Source organism: Ornithorhynchus anatinus, chromosome 12 (genome assembly GCF_004115215.2).
Source record: "Ornithorhynchus anatinus isolate Pmale09 chromosome 12, mOrnAna1.pri.v4, whole genome shotgun sequence".
Taxonomy (NCBI): Eukaryota; Metazoa; Chordata; class Mammalia; order Monotremata; family Ornithorhynchidae; genus Ornithorhynchus; species Ornithorhynchus anatinus.
Genome location: NC_041739.1, coordinates 37,637,981 through 37,648,132, shown reverse-complemented (window position 1 = coordinate 37,648,132; position 10,152 = coordinate 37,637,981).

The following is a 10,152-nucleotide window of genomic DNA, read 5'->3' as shown; positions in this document are numbered from 1 at the left end:
ACTCTACTCTACTCTACTCTACTCTACTCTACTCTACTCTACTCTACTCTACTCTACTCTACTCTACTCTACTCTACTCTACTCTACTCTACTCTACTCTACTCTACTCTACTCTACTCTACTCTACTCTACTCTACTCTACTCTACTCTACTCTACTCTACTCTACTCTACTCTACTCTACTCTACTCTACTCTACTCTACTCTACTCTACTCTACTCTTCTCTACTCTACTCTACTCTACTCTACTCTACTCTACTCTACTCTACTCTACTCTACTCTACTCTACTCTACTCTACTCTACTCTACTCTACTCTACTCTACTCTACTCTACTCTACTCTACTCTACTCTACTCTACTCTACTCTACTCTACTCTACTCTACTCTACTCTACTCTACTCTACTCTACTCTACTCTACTCTACTCTACTCTACTCTACTCTACTCTACTCTACTCTACTCTACTCTACTCTACTCTACTCTACTCTACTCTACTCTATTCTCTACTCTACTCTACTCTACTCTACTCTACTCTACTCTACTCTACTCTACTCTACTCTACTCTACTCTACTCTACTCTACTCTACTCTACTCTACTCTACTCTACTCTACTCTACTCTACTCTACTCTACTCTACTCTACTCTACTCTACTCTACTCTACTCTACTCTACTCTACTCTACTCTACTCTACTCTACTCTACTCTACTCTACTCTACTCTACTCTACTCTACTCTACTCTACTCTACTCTACTCTACTCTACTCTACTCTACTCTACTCTACTCTACTCTACTCTACTCTACTCTACTCTACTCTACTCTACTCTACTCTACTCTACTCTACTCTACTCTACTCTACTCTACTCTACTCTACTCTACTCTACTCTACTTACTCTACTCTACTCTACTCTACTCTACTCTACTCTACTACTCTACTCTACTCTACTCTACTCTACTCTACTCTACTCTACTCTACTCTACTCTACTCTACTCTACTCTACTCTACTCTACTCTACTCTACTCTACTCTACTCTACTACTCTACTCTACTCTACTCTACTCTACTCTACTCTACTCTACTCTACTCTACTCTACTCTACTCTACTCTACTCTACTCTACTCTACTCTACTCTACTCTACTCTACTCTACTCTACTCTACTCTACTCTACTCTACTCTACTCTACTCTACTCTACTCTACTCTACTCTACTCTACTCTACTCTACTCTACTCTACTCTACTCTACTCTACTCTACTCTACTCTACTCTACTCTACTCTACTCTACTCTACTCTACTCTACTCTACTCTACTCTACTCTACTCTACTCTACTCTACTCTACTCTACTCTACTCTACTCTACTCTACTCTACTCTACTCTACTCTACTCTACTCTACTCTACTCTACTCTACTCTACTCTACTCTACTCTACTCTACTCTACTCTACTCTACTCTACTCTACTCTACTCTACTCTACTCTACTCTACTCTACTCTACTCTACTCTACTCTACTCTACTCTACTCTACTCTACTCTACTCTACTCTACTCTACTCTACTCTACTCTACTCTACTCTATCTACTCTACTCTACTCTACTCTACTCTACTCTACTCTACTCTACTCTACTCTACTCTACTCTACTCTACTCTACTCTACTCTACTCTACTCTACTCTACTCTACTCTACTCTACTCTACTCTACTCTACTCTACTCTACTCTACTCTACTCTACTCTACTCTACTCTACTCTACTCTACTCTACTCTACTCTACTCTACTCTACTCTACTCTACTCTACTCTACTCTACTCTACTCTACTCTACTCTACTCTACTCTACTCTACTCTACTCTACTCTACTCTACTCTACTCTACTCTACTCTACTCTACTCTACTCTACTCTACTCTACTCTACTCTACTCTACTCTACTCTACTCTACTCTACTCTACTCTACTCTACTCTACTCTACTCTACTCTACTCTACTCTACTCTACTCTACTCTCTACTCTACTCTACTCTACTCTACTCTACTCTACTCTACTCTACTCTACTCTACTCTACTCTACTCTACTCTACTCTACTCTACTCTACTCTACTCTACTCTACTCTACTCTACTCTACTCTACTCTACTCTACTCTACTCTACTCTACTCTACTCTACTCTACTCTACTCTACTCTACTCTACTCTACTCTACTACTCTACTCTACTCTACTCTACTCTACTCTACTCTACTCTACTCTACTCTACTCTACTCTACTCTACTCTACTCTACTCTACTCTACTCTACTCTACTCTACTCTACTCTACTCTACTCTACTCTACTCTACTCTACTCTACTCTACTCTACTCTACTCTACTCTACTCTACTCTACTCTACTCTACTCTACTCTACTCTACTTCTACTCTACTCTACTCTACTCTACTCTACTCTACTCTACTCTACTCTACTCTACTCTACTCTACTCTACTCTACTCTACTCTACTCTACTCTACTCTACTCTACTCTACTCTACTCTACTCTACTCTACTCTACTCTACTCTACTCTACTCTACTCTACTCTACTCTACTCTACTCTACTCTACTCTACTCTACTCTACTCTACTCTACTCTACTCTACTCTACTCTACTCTACTCTACTCTACTCTACTCTACTCTACTCTACTCTACTCTACTCTACTCTACTCTACGCTACTCTACTCTACTCTACTCTACTCTACTCTACTCTACTCTACTCTACTCTACTCTACTCTACTCTACTCTACTCTACTCTACTCTACTCTACTCTACTCTACTCTACTCTACTCTACTCTACTCTACTCTACTCTACTCTACTCTACTCTACTCTACTCTACTCTACTCTACTCTACTCTACTCTACTCTACTCTACTCTACTCTACTCTACTCTACTCTACTCTACTCTACTCTACTCTACTCTCTACTCTACTCTCTACTCTACTCTACTCTACTCTACTCTACTCTACTCTACTCTACTCTACTCTACTCTACTCTACTCTACTCTCTACTCTACTCTCTACTCTACTCTCTACTCTACTCTCTACTCTACTCTACTCTACTCTACTCTACTCTACTCTACTCTACTCTACTCTACTCTACTCTACTCTACTCTACTCTACTCTACTCTACTCTACTCTACTCTACTCTACTCTACTCTACTCTACTCTCTTTTTACCTTTTCCCTTCTTCTTCTCCTCCTCCTCCTCCTCCTCCTCCTCCTCCTCCTCCTCCTCCTCCTCCTCCTCCTCCTCCTCCTCTCTCCAGCTGCTGCACCACCAGCACTGCTGCTACACCTGTAGAGACACACATACACACAGAGAGAGAGATAGAGACACACAGAGACAATTGCAATTACATGGCACAACCGAGACTTGAACCAACAACCTTAGCATACAGAGTCAGAGACCTTACCTCTACTCCACTTACCTTGGCACATCACAACTTTCATTTTTATCACTCTTAAACGTCAAAAACAGAATATGTTTTTAGAGTGGACCCACTTACCTACACCATTCAGAGAGAAAAACCCTTCTAAACTGCACCAGAATCATGCGCCAGCCACAAAAACACATTGCTGCTGAAAAACACCCCAGATGAGCCCCAGAACCCCTATTTAATGCCAGGACGCACACAGGAACAACACGAGGTGGACGCCCCATTGCCACGACCCCCACGCCTCAATTCCACAAGGCATTGCAAAACTACAAAAATTCAGAGAGATTCCCTACTACAGCTATTTACCTTCCCCCTTTAAGAGAAGCCATGTAGCTCATCCAGTGAGGAACTGGCCTGGGAAGGAGAAGGTGGTAGGTTCTGATCCCACCTCCACCACTTGACTCCTAAATTCACTACTTTGTTGTCAAAGGTGAGAGGAAGGATGCAAGTCGAGTACAATGACATTAAGTTGCCTGTAAGCTGCTTTTTTAAATAAAATCTGTAGTAATAAATTTTCATCCTGGCCATTCCCCCCTTTCCCTCAGAATTGCTGATTTGCCAAATGCCTAGCAACCCTGGTGAAGGGCACGTGATGGTGACTTGACAAACTCTATCCAGTCTGCTTGATGAAAACGATGACTATTAGAATCAAAATATTATTTTTATTAGGATACGAACCATCTTACTAGGTTACTCAACCACGACCGCTACACTGTGGAGAAGAGAGATGGAACCCTCCAACGAGAAGAGGGGTGCGGCTTCGAGTTCCACGAGGGATGTTTCTGTCGTGACGTAGTCCCTTTCCTCCCAGGCGGCCTCGAGTGATGCGTCACGGACGGAACGGATCTCTTCTGGAAACGGGGCGACCCCACGACGCTCGCCTCGCAGACGTTGGGGTTTGGCCCATGGCGGGACCAGATTGACTCTCTTGTCAGACGGCGTTGTGAAACGGACAACCTCCCCCCCCAAGGAGTAGAGCACACAGTGAGTCACATCCGTGTCCTCCCGGATCAGGACCGTGTGGGACGTTCCACGGTGATGGGCACGGGATCACACTCTGACACTGCAGAATCCAACAGAACGAATGTACCCGTTTCAGGGGACCGCCAGCTCTCGGACGAGAAGGATCGTGTCGAAGAGGATGAAGATCAGATGACGGACCGTCGATTCAGGGATGCTTCGGAGGAATCCGTCGACAGATGGTAGTGGCGGATTGGGCACCGTGCGGACGTCACGTGGGACCCGAGTGGGAAGGGACGTTTTTCCCACCCACAGCGACTGCGGGCTCTGGATGGAAACACGGTCATTAACAAGCATGCACAGAGGAACGCAGACCTGACGCAGACTGACCGGAGTTCCGTGGGGTACGCCGCTACGCCCAGGGCTCCGAAGGTTACGATCCGCGACTGCCACGTGCACGGCTTGCTCGTTACCATCTGGTGATCTAAGGGTGGAGACAAAGGTGAACGCAAAGGAACCTGTCTTTGATAGGGGATTATTTTTTCATCCATTCATTCATTAGCATTGACTGAGCGCTGACTATGTTCAGGGCACTGTACTGAGCACTTGTCAAGTACGATTTGGCAATAGATAGACACAATCCCTGCCCGATGCCGGGCTTGCACGCGAATCGTTCCTAAAAGTCTATGGGGGAGGAAGGGGGAGCGATAACAGATCTGCCCGACCGCTTGCCACGGAGCTCCGTATGCCATCTACGTCATGATTCTACCCGGCACGGCGACCTACACCCAGATGGGGATGCCGTCGGAACCGAGATGCCCGTCAAAATGGACACCGTGAAGACGCCAGCCGTTCCGACACCGGCCCGACTGTTTCCGAGACGACGGCCCGCCTCTCCGAAAGACGACGGATGCTTGCCGTGTCAAAAATGCCGCACCGGAGTTCGGTACGGAGGATGCTCTCGGGCCCACGTGTCCCCGGCTTCGGACTCGGCCACTTCTCTGTTTCGTGACCCCGGCTGATTCCCGTTGCTTCTCCAGGCCACGGTGTGCTCGCCTAGAAAATAGAGATGGACGCCGGGAATCACGTAGGGGATGTCGTCTGGGGTCGTCCTGATTACCCTGGAACTTACTCCCCAAAAACTTACCACGGAGGCCGAAACAGGTGAACTACTTCACCGGGAAAAACTTAACCAATATGTTCGGGACGCTTCTCGGCGCAAGCCAAGCGTCGGAGATATACCGTCTGTCGATCCTCACCTTCGAAACCCACCGACTCCCTGGCTCCCATCGTCTCGCCTTCTCGACGGCCGATGACTCTCCTCCGGGTCCGGACTGCCATCCGCGACCACCGATGGCCAGATGATTTCCCTGCTTGGATTCGCTCGAGACGGTGACCTCGTGACGGTCGGGGAAGGTCACTACGGACGCTGTGAAACGTGCGTGGCATGCCCACCCGAGCGGTTAGGATGGCGCTCGTCCGGTTCCGGCCGCTCCGGAAAAGAAGATGATCGGAACGATGGTATCTGCGAAGTGCTTATACGAGGTGTCGGGCACAGTTCGAAGCACTGGGGTACACATAAACTACTCACAGTTTCCTACGTGGGGCTCACGTTCTCACAGCCCCATGATACAGATGAAGTCACTGAGACCCAGGGAAGTTCATCGAGACCCAGGGAAGTTCATCGACTAGCCCAGAAACACATACTCGACAACTGACAGAGGCGGGATAAGAACCCAGGTTGTCCGACTCCTAACGCCATGCTCCTTCTGTGGAGCGACGAAGAGACGGATCCCTCCCGCGACTGCCCTCGAGCCAAAACGTCCCACCTCCCCGAGCGGACCACCGAGGATAGATCCACGGGTGAGATCTGGGCGGTTGCGGAGAGGGGACCCCGGATGTCCTCGCCGGGGGTGGTTTTGTCGAATTAATAATAATAATAATAATGTTGGTATTTGTTAAGCGCTTACTATGTGCAGAGCACTGTTCTAAGCGCTGGGGTAAACACAGGGGAATCAGGTTGTCCCACGTGGGGCTCACAGTCTTAATCCCCATTTTACAGATGAGGGAACTAAGGCACAGAGAAGTGAAGTGACTTGCCCACAGTCACACAGCTGACAAGTAGCAGAGCTGGGATTCAAACTCATGAACCCTGACTCCAAAGCCCATGCTCTTGCCACTGCGCCACGCCGCTTCTCTAGCCGTGCCGAAGCGGGAACTGACCGACGCCACCTGCCTCTCTAGGCTCACGCGGTGACGGTGGACCCGTCGGAATGGGGAAACGGGGAGGACGTCTCGTCGACGGGACGGTCCGTGGCGTCGAAGCCGATGGAACTGTGCTGAAAGACCTCGCAGAATAGCGTTCTGACAGATTTAGGGAGGAGGAGATAATACTAATGATAATGATAATAATAATGGCATTTTTGAAGCGCTTCCTATGTGCCAAGCACCGTTCTAAGCGCTGGGGCGGATACAAGGTGATCAGGTTGTCCCACGTGGGGCTCACAGTCTTCCTCCCCATCTTCCGAATGAGGTCGCCGAGGCACAGACAAGTTAAGTGACTTGCCCAAGGACACACAGCTGACAAGTGGCGGAGTTGTGATTAGAACCCATGACCTCTGACTCCCAAGCCCGGGCTCTTGCCACTGAACCAAGTTGCTTCTCACATGCAGAACCAACGGAGATATGGATCTCGGTCTCGCCTATCCCGCCGTCGACCCCTGGGTCACGTCCTCCCGCGGTCCTGGAACGCCCTCCCTCCTCACCTCCACCAAACTGATTCTCTTTCCCTCTTCAAAACCCTACTTAAAACTCACCTCCTCCAAGAGGCCTTCCCAGACTGAGCTCCTCTTCTCCCTCTACTCCTCTGCCATCCCCCCTTTACCTCTCTTCAGCTAAACCCTCTTTTTCCCCTTTTCCCTCTGCTCCTCCACCTCTCCCTTCCCATCCCCACAGCACTGTACTCGTCCGCTCAAATGTATATATTTTCGTTACCCTATTTATTTTGTTAATGAATTGTACATCGTCTCGATTCTATTTGGTTGCCATTGTTTTTATGAGATGTTCTTCCCCTCGACTCTATTTATTGCCATCATTCTTGTCTGTCCGTCTCCCCCGATTAGACTGTAAGCCCGTCAAACGGCAGGGACCGTCTCTATCTGTTGCCAACTTGTTCATCCCAAACGCTTAGTACAGTGCTCTGCACATAGTAAGCGCTCAATAAATACTATTGAATGAATGAATGAATGAATGGATGGAAACCATCGGTCTGAAAGGAGACCGCTCCGTCGTAGAAGAACCGAGGAGGGGCCGGGAGCCCCGATGGGACTTAGAAAAACCCCGAGCAAGTGGCACTGTAGACAGGCAGAGAAATGACCCATCTAAAGACATCAAGCTCCATTCCTCCTCTCTCTCCCCGCTCCAGTCTATTCTTCACTCCGCTCCTCATCTTCTGAGCGCCTCATCTTCCCTCCCAAGCCCTGTCCTCTTCCTGACTTCCCTATCACCGGGGATGGTACGGCCATCCTTCCCGTCTCTCAGGCCCGCAACCTCGGTGTTGTCTTTGACTCGGCTCTCTCGTTCACCCCACGCAGCCGATCTGTCACCGAATCCCGCCGGTCTCACCTTTATAATATCGCCGAGATCCGCCCTTTCCTCTCCACCCAAACGACTATCTTCCCAGTACGGGCTCTCGTAATATCCCAGCTGGATTATTTTGTCAGCCTTCTCTCTGATCTCCCTTCCTCCTCTCTCTCCCCGCTCCAGGCTATTCTTTACTCCGCTGCTGCCCGGCTCATCTTCCTGCAGAAACACTCTGGGCATATCACTCGCCGGCTCATCTTCCTGCAGAAACGCTCTGGGCATATCGACCTCTGCACGAAACAAAAACTTCTCACTCTAGGCTTCAAGGCTCTCCATCACCTTACCCCCTCCTACCTCTCCTCCCTTCTCTCTTTCTACTGCCCACCCGGCACGCTCCGCTCCTCTGCCGCCCACCTCCTTGCCGTCCCCCGTTCTCGCCTATCCCGCCGTTGAGCCCCGGGCCGCATCCTCCCGCGGTCCTGGAACGCCCTCCCTCCTCACCTCCGACAAACTGATTCTCTTCCCCTCTTCAAAACCCTACTTAAAGCCCACCTCCTCCAAGAAGTCTTCCCAGACTGAGCTCCCCTTTTCCCTCTGCTCCCCCTCTACGCCCCCTTCACCTCTCTTCAGCTAAGCCCTCTCTTCCCCCCTTTCCCTCTGCTCCTCCCCCTCTCCCTTCCCCTCCCCTCAGCACTGTACTCATCCGCTCAACTGTATATATTTTCATTACCCTATTCATTTGGTTAATGAGATGTACATCACCTTGATTCTATTATTTTGTTAATGAGATGTACATCACCTTGATTCTATTTATTTGCTATTGTTCTAATGAGATGTTCATCCCCTTGATTCTATTTATTGTTTTTGTCTGTCTCCCCCGATTAGACTGTAAGCCCGTCAAAGGGCAGGGACTATCGCTGTTACCGATTTGTACATTCCAAGCGCTTAGTACAGTGCTCTGCACATAGTAAGTGCTCAATCAATACTAGTGAACGAATGAATGAATAAAGGCCCTCGGGGCTCAGGTCCCACAATCCACTCCAAATAAACCGGTGTCCCGCACGGAGCCTATTTCCATAATTGGCATCCAAGTCAACGATGCCAGCCTCTTCTGTGCTGTGCCCTCCCCGGCCCCCACCCTTCTCTCTCTCTCTCTCTCTCTCTCTCTCACACACACACACACACACACACACACACACACACACCAGCCTTCCTCAGCAGTAGCACGGCAGCCCCTACCTGCACCTCGATAGCAAGTCGAATCTGAAAATTGACCTGATCATCCCCACTGCAGAGGGAGGGTCCTCGAGGCTGGAGAGATGTGTGAAAATGCACCCGTAGAGAGAGTCAAACCTACTCAGAGCCGCCCTTGGGTCAGCCCGCCCGACCTGTGCGTGAATGAGCTTGGAAGCCGTGGGGATTCCTTCCAGATCCCCGGCTCGTCCGGACGCACGACTGCGGTGACTTGACGCCGAGGCCTCTGCCGGCGACACCGAATGTGAGGTCGGTCCCTTACGGGCAGGGTGTGCTCGGAACTTCTCTGGGATTTCCGGTCACTGAGCGTGGGAAACCTCGGTGTGGACACCCGAATGGCAGAATGAAAAGCCTGGGGTCTCTCCCCAGACCCTCCGTCCACAGATGCCTCTCGCCGGACTCCGAGGTCTCCGGGACAATCGTCGGTCTCAAAGCGGGGGTACCGCTCTCCTGCTCGTTTCGACCCGTAAGCTTTGGACTCCAGAAACGTCTGTTCTCAAAGCTGGAAACGGAGAGATAGGAGGTTGCAGACCTTCTGATTTGGAAAGTTGCTTTTGGGGGGCAGGTAAGGGATGGATGCTTTATTCAACTTCTCTGGAGGCCATGAAACTCTGACCACCACAATAAAGATGACTGCAATGCTCTGCCATATCCACGCTCAGTTGCCCCCTTCTCAGAATCCCACGAGGGGCTCATTCGTGCTCCGGCGACCCGACACCCGAACCACATCTGGCACAAAACCTGCCTGCTCTGTGGTCGGTGGTCTCGGGCGGGAGTCCGCAAGACGCGTCTGCTTCTCCGAGAGGGATGGGGTGTACGCGTGTGACCTGCCCTTTTCCGGGCCTGACCCTACACTCCTGGAATGCTCCCCTGGCGAGCCCAGAGTTTTCCCTTCTCCGAGGGTTAAGCACGTG